Source organism: Marmota marmota, unplaced genomic scaffold (assembly GCF_001458135.2).
Source record: "Marmota marmota marmota unplaced genomic scaffold, marMar, whole genome shotgun sequence".
NCBI lineage: Eukaryota > Metazoa > Chordata > Mammalia > Rodentia > Sciuridae > Marmota > Marmota marmota.
In genome coordinates this window covers 807,615-817,583 of record NW_026000294.1, presented here as the reverse complement: position 1 = coordinate 817,583, position 9,969 = coordinate 807,615, and positions in this window count along the sequence as shown.

Below are 9,969 nucleotides of genomic sequence, written 5' to 3'. Positions count from 1 at the left end.
TGCCCTTATACATGACATGTTTGGGCATTTCTGGAGCCCAGTACAAGGTGACACATAAGAAATACTTATTGAATGAAGGAATAAATGGATGCCTCTTGTTCCTTCTGCTTCCTTGGCTGACTGGCTCCCACTCATGCATCAAAGCTTAGCTCACATGGTCATCTTACATGAGAAGTCATACTCAACCTCTGCATGCTCCAGCCACAGCTCTTGCCTCTGCTCTACAACCCTCTAAAGCCTTCCTTGACCTCCCATAGTAGTGTTGCTCCCTCCCACATCTCAGTATTTCAGCACATTCTACACACTTGATCCTAGCCCTGATCACTCTAAGGGTATTGTCTGCTACTCCTCTGTCACCTTCCCTAACCTATGGTTTTCTCAGTGGCAAGGACAGTTTTGATCATCTCTATATCCCCAGCACTAACCCCTAGAGGGCGCCCAATAAATATTTGTGGAATTAATGAAAGAAAAAAGAATGAATTGTCAATTTTTCTTAGAGTGGTATGCTGGAGCTGGCTTGAAGTGCCTCATGAAAGCCAATTGTTAAATATTTAGGTAATATGTAAGCCAACTGGTAAACACAGCCATGGTTTAAAATTAAATTACACGATAAAACAGAAGACAAACCAAAATTGAGGGACATTCTACGAATTAAATGACCAAACAAATGCAATATGGGATCCTGGATTGGATTCTAGAGCAGAAAAAGGATTTTAGTGGAAAAACTAGTGAAATCCCAATAATTTTATACTTCACTTAATAATGTTGCACCAAGATTAATTTCTCAGTTCTGATAACAGTTTAATAGTTATTATGTAAGATGGCATAAGGGGAAGCTGGGTGAAGGGTACACAGGGAAAATAACAATATAGAGAACTGTTTTTGCAACTCTTCTGTTGGTTTGGATTATTATTTTGTACTCTATGCTTAAGAAAATGATGGAAGACTGGGGGTGTGGAGCTCAGTGGTAGAGCATATGTTTAGCTTTGGGTTTAATCCCTAGTACCAAAAAATGGATGAAGGCAGGCAGGCAAGCAGGCAGTCAGGGGTGGAGAAAAATGTTAATAATTTATAGTACACTTAAAAGTATGTCATGTCTAGCCAGGCACAGTGGCACACACCTGTAATCCCTGCAGCTTGGGAGGCTGAGGAAGAAGGATTGTGAGTTCAAAGCCAGCCTCAGCAACTTAGTAAGGCCCTGTGTCTAAATAAAATACAAAAGGGGGCTGCAGATGTGGCTCAATGGTTAAGCATCCCTGGGTACAATCCCCAGTACAAAAAGAAAAAAATATATATGTCATGTCTATTACTGTTACTTCATGAATAACATGAAAAATTATTGAGGAAATTATGCTTGCAGTATATGGGAGTCATTATCTGATTCAGCAACGAAGTTGTTCACGTCATGATGAATCAGTGAAGTTCCAACACTTCTTCATTGTTTTACTTTCTTCTTACTCATGAACATAAACAAAAACATTAGCTACCATTAGTAGAGGAATTACACTTAACTCTTCTATTGGCTATGGATGCAAGAAGCCAACAAAATCAATGAAAACAATTAATGTGAGAATCAATTGGCTATATGGAATTTGCAATAAAAAGCACAATATATTTTGTTATTATTTGTACGTTGTGTGCCTCACATTCTTATATAAGTAAATTTATAATAAACCATGCGTGTATATACATGCATTCAGTTTTTGAGAGCCAGTTGAACCCAGGGACACTATACCCCAGAGCTACATCCCCTACCCTTTCTGTTTTCTTATTTTGAAATAGGGTCTCGCTAAATTGCCCTGGCTAGCCTTAAATTGGATATCCTCTTACCTTAGCCTCCAGAGTCGCTGAGATTACTGGCCACACCCATCCTTTGGGGCCCAGTCTGATCCTGCCTTGAAGTTGAATCATCTGGAGGAAAACTTTCTGCATGGTCCCAGCCCAAGGGACTCACACACTTCTTTGAATACATCTAGGACAAATTTCTCATCTAGCATTGTGGAGAGGTCACAAATTGGTGACTGACTGGTGGGCCAAATATTGCCCACAGATGTGTTTTACTTGGTATCCATGTGGTTTGTTTCTTTTTAGACTATTTGCTAACATGTAACAATTAGTAGTATTCTCATACCTTTTGGATTATTGGCTTCTGAAAAACAGAAAAATCTGGTAGTACTACATCTGTATTCCCAAAGGACAATAGTTAACTGAATCAAGGTGGCTGCTTTCCCTTTAGATGGAGTATGTGCTGTCCATCCCACCACAGTCTCTACCCCTCCTTGTTGTCTTCTGCTAGCCTCCTTTGTTCACCTATAGTACCTGGCTGGTTCCTAAAGACTTTTGAGTTATAAGAAATATTTCATTCTTGCCTAAATTTGCAGTTATATTACAGTCTCTTGGAGGAAAGGAACTTTATTTCAAATTTATTTTATTTCTCCCATACTGCTATGGATGTAGTATATGATCCATCAATATTCAGAGAAAGAATAATTTTACTCTAGATGGTTCAAAGTGTGTTAGAATTTACTTTGGCTACAAGGGAAATTTTTATAAATGTAACATCTGAGAGAGTACCAGGTACCTGATCCAGTGTTAGATACCTCAATAGTAACAGATGGATGTGGTTGTCCCCATATTACAGATAGGAAAGCTGAGGCTCAGAAAGCCCAAACAGTAGGGCTGGAATTGTAGATCTGGTAGTTTCTGCAATAAGGGCCAAAGCCTTTGTTCCATGAGGAAGCTTTCCTAAGTGTCTATGCTAGAGGCAGAGAGGGGCTGCCCCTAGGGGTTTCTGGTAAAATTTGTGCACAAACTCTGAGAATTAATTTGTTTGGACAGAGACAGAGCATTTATTAAGTGCCTATTCTATGCTGGACATTTATCAGATAGCTCTGTACTTATTTGTAGATGATTAGGAATTCTGAGTATCCTGGGAAGACCACTGAAAAGGTGAGGGACATATAGATAGATTGAGCCTAATTGCTGATGGGATTCAGAGCCTATTTGGTGAGTCACATTCAATTGACAGACGAGTCTGCTGATTCCCTTGTCCATATGTGCATGGAGATTGCTATTCCCTCATGCCGTCACTGGTACTACTGGTGTGAGGTGCAGGATGGGAAAACATAAGAGAAATTATGTGTATTTAATTGCTCAGCAGCCAGCAGAAAGGAATGTGTGAATGCCAAAGAATCCCACTGGGGCAGAAATCTGGTGTCATGTGTTGGCTGAACAGCTGCAGGAAAAATTTGTCTGGACCCTTGGATGCAGAGAGGTGGTTTGCCAGACTTTGGTTCTGAGTAACTTTGCAAGCAAAGAGGATTTATGGGAAAAATATATGGTGCATCTAAAAATTTCACTCTGGAGCCTTTGTCTGCTTTCTTTGACACCCTCCAGCTACCACCCATTCTAGCCATGGCTAGGAGAGTAGGGAAGGTGGAAGGTCTCATTCCCAAGGGTGTCAGGTTCTTCCTAGCCTGGCACATCCACAGGCCCTGGTTAGGCCCACTAATGCTCAGAGTCAGCTAGGTAGGCTAACCCTCTGTAAAGGAAGATGTTCCTGGATTAGGCCTCAGTAAGGAAAGGTAGGACAGGATGGGAATGAGGGAGTTATAGCAGGGATGCAGCTAAAGGCCTTTTATCCTTCATTCTATAAGAAGTGTGGAGTCCATAGCCTTAGAAACATCTAGAACTGGGTCTAAGTGCTTCCTTTATTCCTATAAACACAGTCTTAGGCAAGCCACTTAATCTCTTTAAGTCCAAATTTATAATCTCTTCTACATGAGGATTCATGAGATGAGTTTTCATGGGACCTGGTCTAAGTTTCAAGAGATGGGAGCTGTAAGAAGAAAAGGAAAATTTAAAAAGAAGAGATGGGAGCTGTAAGCTCTAAAATGATGCAACTAAAACAAACTATCATATTCTTTACTTTTTGGTGCTCAGGATGGAACCCAAGGCCTAATGCATGCTAGGCAAGTGCTCTACCACTGTGCCACACCCCAGCCCTATTCCTCATCCTTACTGAGGGCTTCCTGTGTATCAGACACTGTGCTAAACCATTTGAGTCCATTTTTTAATCCTTAAAAGAAAAATCAAGAACTTGAGTTAGGAGAGGAAGCATAACTCATTGAAAGTCACCCAGCAGGCAAATGACAGAAACAGCAAATGCCCCATGCAATACAACTCCACAGTGGACACTTCTAACCACCTGCTAGGAATTAGTTCCACTTCACACATGAGCAAAGTGAGGTTTAGGAGGCACTAGTGTCAATGGCAGGACTTAGGCTTTTGACGGATCTCTCTACCATTTTACTTGCTGTGTGACACTTGGGCAAGTTCCTCAACCTCTCTGAGTCAGAGTTGGAAAATGTCAGAATCCAATGCGTCTGATAATTTATACAACTAGAAGCAGTACCTTGTAGGAAAAGATGGAGGGGATGAAGCCCAGAATGTCACACCTAGGTATGACTATGATATTATGATATGGAGGTAAGTCTAAAACAGAGACTTTCCAGAATGAATGTGGCTCACATGACCCATTCAGCAACCAACCTGTAAGGACCCTGATGGACCAAGTGGGTAGAAGTATGGTCAGTCTCTGTAGACACCCTACACTGTGAGCTGCTGTTGCCACCTAGGGGACAGGCAGTGACCAGGAGCCCAGGCCATGGCTATGGCTGTGGTTCAGCAGCTGCACATTCTCTGTCTCCCGCTGGTTTCCGGAGTAAAGAGAGGCAGCCAAGGCTTGTTTCAGGAGTGGGGAGGGGAGCAAGGAAAAGGATCCGAGTGCTGTCTCTGGTTTGCAAGTTATAAATAAATCCATCTGGAAGTGTTTGGGGCTGTGGGAGCCTGAGGCTGGCCCTGCAATTCAGGCCATGTGGCGCATATTTCCATCCACACCAGACCCCCCCTCCAGTCCCAGGAGACTGTCTGATTGGGTCTGTCTGCTTCGGCCGCAGGCTGGGCAGGAACCTCCCAGGCCCCAACTGTACTACCAGCCCCCACCCCAGCCTTCCTTTCCTCTCCTCCCAGCCCAACTCCAGCAAGATAATGTTTGAGAAAGTGTTTGAAAGTTTTACCTGCTATTCAAGTGTTGGTTGGATGAATGAATGAATTTTCAATTCAGCATTTAGCTTGTAAGCTCCCTTTGGTAGAAAGGGGCCCCCCCTCCATAGTTATGGAAGGCGAGGTGTTCTGGACGTTTTAGCCTCCTTCTCAGGATTGACTTTCCTTCCACCCAGCTAAGACTGGCCAAGGCACAAAGCACTGACCAAGTCTTGTTCATCTTTCTATCCCCAGCACCAAGGGTAGTGGTAATATGAAGCAATTAGTTGGCTTATTAATTTAACAAACACAAATGGCACGTACTCTTGTGCTGTGCTAGAGACACAGTAAAGAACAACACAGGGTCTCTGCCTCACTGAGATTATGGTTACAGTGTATCCCCATGAGAGAACAGTAGTCCCATTTTATCCATGGGGGATATGTTCCAAGACCCCCAGTGGATGCCTAAAACCTATGTGTACAATTTTTTCCTATATGTACAAATATACCTATGATAACATTTTTATTTGATAAATTAGACACAATTAGAGATTAACAACAGTAACCAATAATAAAATAGAACAATTATAACTACAAGCTATAATAAAAGTTATTTAAGACTTATAAATTATTTATTTCTAGAATTTTCCATTTAATATTTTTGGACTACAGTTGTCAGTGGGTAACAGAAACCACAGAAAGTGAAAACATACATAAAGGTGAAATACTGTACTATTGGCACTTGGGATAAGACAATTCTTTGCAGTGTAGGACTCTGCTGTACATTGCATGACGTTTAACATCCTGACTCCCTGGCCCTAAATGCCGGATGTATCTGGGAATTATCATGACAACCAAAAATACCTCTACATATTTCCAGATATTTATAGGGGATTTCCAGCCCTGGTTGAGGGACCCTGCTGAGGAACTTGCAAGTGAAGGAAGGCCATCCCCAAGATATGAAAGTGTTAAGACCTCTAAGTTTACATATACATAGGTGGCTTGGAACAGGGAATCCATTTTGCCCCAGAAAAATGTAAGTAGTCCTTCAATTGCTGAAGTTCCTGGTTCTACCAAGCTGGGATAGGGTGAGAGGCAGGCACCACCATCATAGTTTTGAACATGCTGATGAGACGATTACTTGGAAATGTCCAGAATCTGGTACCAAGGGTATATGAGAGGTAAAAATCTCAAGACAGATTTGGAGGCCTCAGGAAATAACTTAGTGGTAGAGTATTTGCCTACCATGCATAAAGCCCAGGTTTCGATCTCCAGCACCATAAAAGAAAAGATAGACAGATAGAAATCTAGATAAATATCTAGATAGATAAATATCTAGGTAGATTGATGGAGAGCTAGATTGATTGATTGATTGATTTTGGGAAACTCTGAAGTGCAATGAGTGTTAGACTTGAGGCCCAAGCCCTATTAAGAATGTCACAGGTGAAGATTTGGGGAAGGGCAAAAAATGAATTGGGATAAAGGCCAGTAATAGAGGAAGCAGGCCTTAGTGGTATCTCTTCTATGTCCCCTCATTTCTATTCCCATGTTTGGCACCTAGTTCAGGCCCTCAAGTTTGTGTCAGGACCATCTCAACAGTCTCCTGACTGACCTCCTTCTTCTTCTTTTCTCTCTGCCTTCCAGAATTACCTTTGTGGGGTTTTTTGTTGTTGTTCTTGTTATTTTGTTTTGCAGTGTTGGGGATAGAACTCAAAACTTTGTGCCTGCTAGGCAAGCACTCTACCACTGAGCAATACCTCTGGCTAGAATTATCTAAGATATGGTTTTTACCATGTCTCTTCCCAGTGTTCACCAAGTCCCAACTGTTTGGCCTTGCATTCTGACCTCCTGAGGTCCAATGTCTCATTACCCTGTACACACTTGATCTGGCTCCAGAACTCTTTTCCAGGTATCTTGTTTCCCATTTTCCAGACCTTACTGTGTGGCCACCTAGAGCCCCAAACACACACTGCCCTTCTCTCCTCTATGCTGTTTCCAAACCTTGGAATGCCCTTTGACCCAGCCTCCATTTGAAGAAGTATTATTCAGGCTTCAAAGCCTTGTTCAAGTTTCCTTTTTTTGGTAAAGCTTTTCCTGACCCCTCAAAGACAAGCTAGTGCTTTCCCACCTCTGTGCATCCCCCTCTCCAGCTCTTCTTTTCATCATGGGGCCATTCATTTCCCTCACTAGCTAATGAGTTCTCTGAGCACAGTGGCCCTGTCTCATTTGGCTTAGTAATCCTGTTCCCAGCCCAGTATAAATGAATAGGAAGATCGGACTTGGGATGGGCTGGTATAATAGAGCAATGATTAAGTGGATGGTTTCCCTCAAGTCTGAGCATGGGTCTACTTGAGCCACTTTTCTGTTTTGTTTTTTTTTTCCTGTTTCTTGTTTTTTTTTTCCCCTTCCACTTTTCTGTTATTTCCTTTTTATTTTAGACAAGATCTCAACTATATTGCCAGGCTGGCTCCAGATCCTGGACTCAAACAATTGTCCTGCCTCAGCCTTCCAAGTAACTGTGACTACAGGCATTCACCACCATGCTTGACTTGAGCCACTTCAAAGAGTTCTCTCCCTATAAATACTGTGTTTGGACATAGATATGTGAAACCAGGGGGAAAGAAGAGATAAGATGGAGAGTCAAGGCCAGGGACAGGCAGAGAGAACAGTATGGAGAATAGAGGAAAGGTCAAAAAGATGGAAAAGAGAGAGGAGAGCAGAGGTCTATGTTAAGAGTTCACATATATAAGGGACTCAGGTAACCTGGAGTAGAGTAAGAAAAGATTTGGGATTCTGGAAATGAAAGCAACTACTTTGGCAGGTCAACTAAATGTATAGTTAATTAATAGGCATTAGTGCCCTTTAGTGCCAAGCTGTGCATGGAACTATGTCTTGCTGGGATCAAGTGCCAGCTACCCAAGATGCCCTTTTAGCAAAGATAACAAAACAGAACTGTATATAAAAGCAGGAAAATTCCTCAAAGAGCTCTTCCTGAGAGCACCAGGGACCACTTGAACCCCATAGTTGCCACATACAAGCAGCCTGGCTCTTGCCAAAGGAAGGTGGCCATGAAGGGCTGAGGGTGTGGTTCAGTGGTAAAGTGCTTGCCTAACATGGGTGAGGCCCTTGGTTCCATCCCCAGAACTGCAAAAACAGAAAGGAAAGAAGGAAGGAAAAGGGGAGGAGAGGGAAGTGGAGGGAGAGAAGGAAAGTAAAGAGGTAGACATTGTAAGATAAGTAATACATACTGAGCTGATAGTGTCCCAGGGGTCATGTTAGACCCATTTGACACACAAGAACTTATTTGATCCTTACTACAAGTCTGTGCGGTAGGGATTAGCCTGATTTTACAGATTACAAATTAAGGTCCTGAAAGGGTTAAGAACTTTTCCCAAGGGCACATAGCTTGAAAGTTTGAATCCAGGATTTTAATGCAGGGCATCCTCCCCTTGATGAGAGGGTCAGGACCCAGAGGTTGGCAGCAATTTGTTCTGTGGTCTTGCTGACTTTGGCTGTGGGACTGATCTCTTTGGATTGATTTCTTTGAACATAAACAGAATATCCTCAGATTTTCCTGGCTTTGGAATGAGTCTTTAGATTCATATGCTGTTCTGTAGTGTCCAGCTGGTTTCCTTTGCTGAGGGGTTCACAAATCTGAAGCAAGAGGCTTTATCTTGACAATCCACTAGTGTGTACCAAAACATGCCAGGGGGCTTTTGTTCCCAGAAGATACTTTAACCTGTGGGCTTTCAGCCTGTGGGGACAGATTTTCAATTTTTTTATTTCTTATCAATGAACTGCATATGGTTGGTAGCTACCTGCAAACTTTTTTAAAATAATTAATTTTTAGTTGTAGTTGGACACAATACCTTTATTTTATTTATTTTTATGTGGTGCTGAGAATTGAACCCAGGGCCTCACACTTGCTAGGTGAGCGCCCTAACACTGAGCCACAACTCTAGCCCCTCACAGGCAAACTTTTAAAATCCTTATCAAAATAGTGGTACCTTTGATATGTTGCCAACATTCTGCTTTGACTGCTTCTGTGATTTATATCACTCTCCACTTGGTGGTTGATGGATGTGTTCTGTCTGTGGTAAGCCTATAAATCACAGTAAGCAGAGGGCAGGAGGTATAGACCAGGGTAAATTTGGGACAGTGTTTCCCAGAGTTCTGATGTTGACATGGTTGGGCCAGGTCATGAAGGTAGAGTAACTAGACCCAAGCATGGTCTAGAGCAGGGAACAAAATAACACCCAACAAAATGGCACGCCTCATGGAGGCGTGGGGCAGATTAGGTAGAAAACCTATGGTGATCATTTTTTGGAATCATTCTATAGTCAGGAGCAGACCAGAAACACCTTGGGCTGGGCCTTGTGTCTAGAGTTAAGTCCCACACAAGTTGTAGAATATTAGAATTATCATACTACATGTGGGGTCTTCTGAAATCTTGTTGAGTAATAGAACTTTCAGTGTTGCAAAATGACATTCAGAGGAGCAACACTGATCTTAGGATGGGCTTGTGTTTTGATCATCTTAGTAGAATAGGATTCTTCTGCACCATCTCCAAAATCTATTCAGAATCTGGTCACTTCTTACTACCTCCACTGCTACTTTTGGAGTCAAAGCCACCAGCCTCTCTTGCCTTGATATTTTTAGTAGGCTTGTCACCAGTCTCCCAGTGTCATGTTGTTAAAATATACCCTGAACATGTCAATCTTCTAGTCAACATCCTCCAGTGGCTGTCCATCTTATTCAGATTAAAAGCCCAAATCTTGGGTTGGGGGTATAGCTCAGTAGTAGAGCACTTGCCTAGCATGCATGAGGCCCTGGGTTCAATACCTAACACTGTGGAGGTTAGAGTGGGGGAAGAAAATCTTCAAGACCCTGCATAATTTGGCCTCCTCTTTTTTTTTTTTTTTTTTT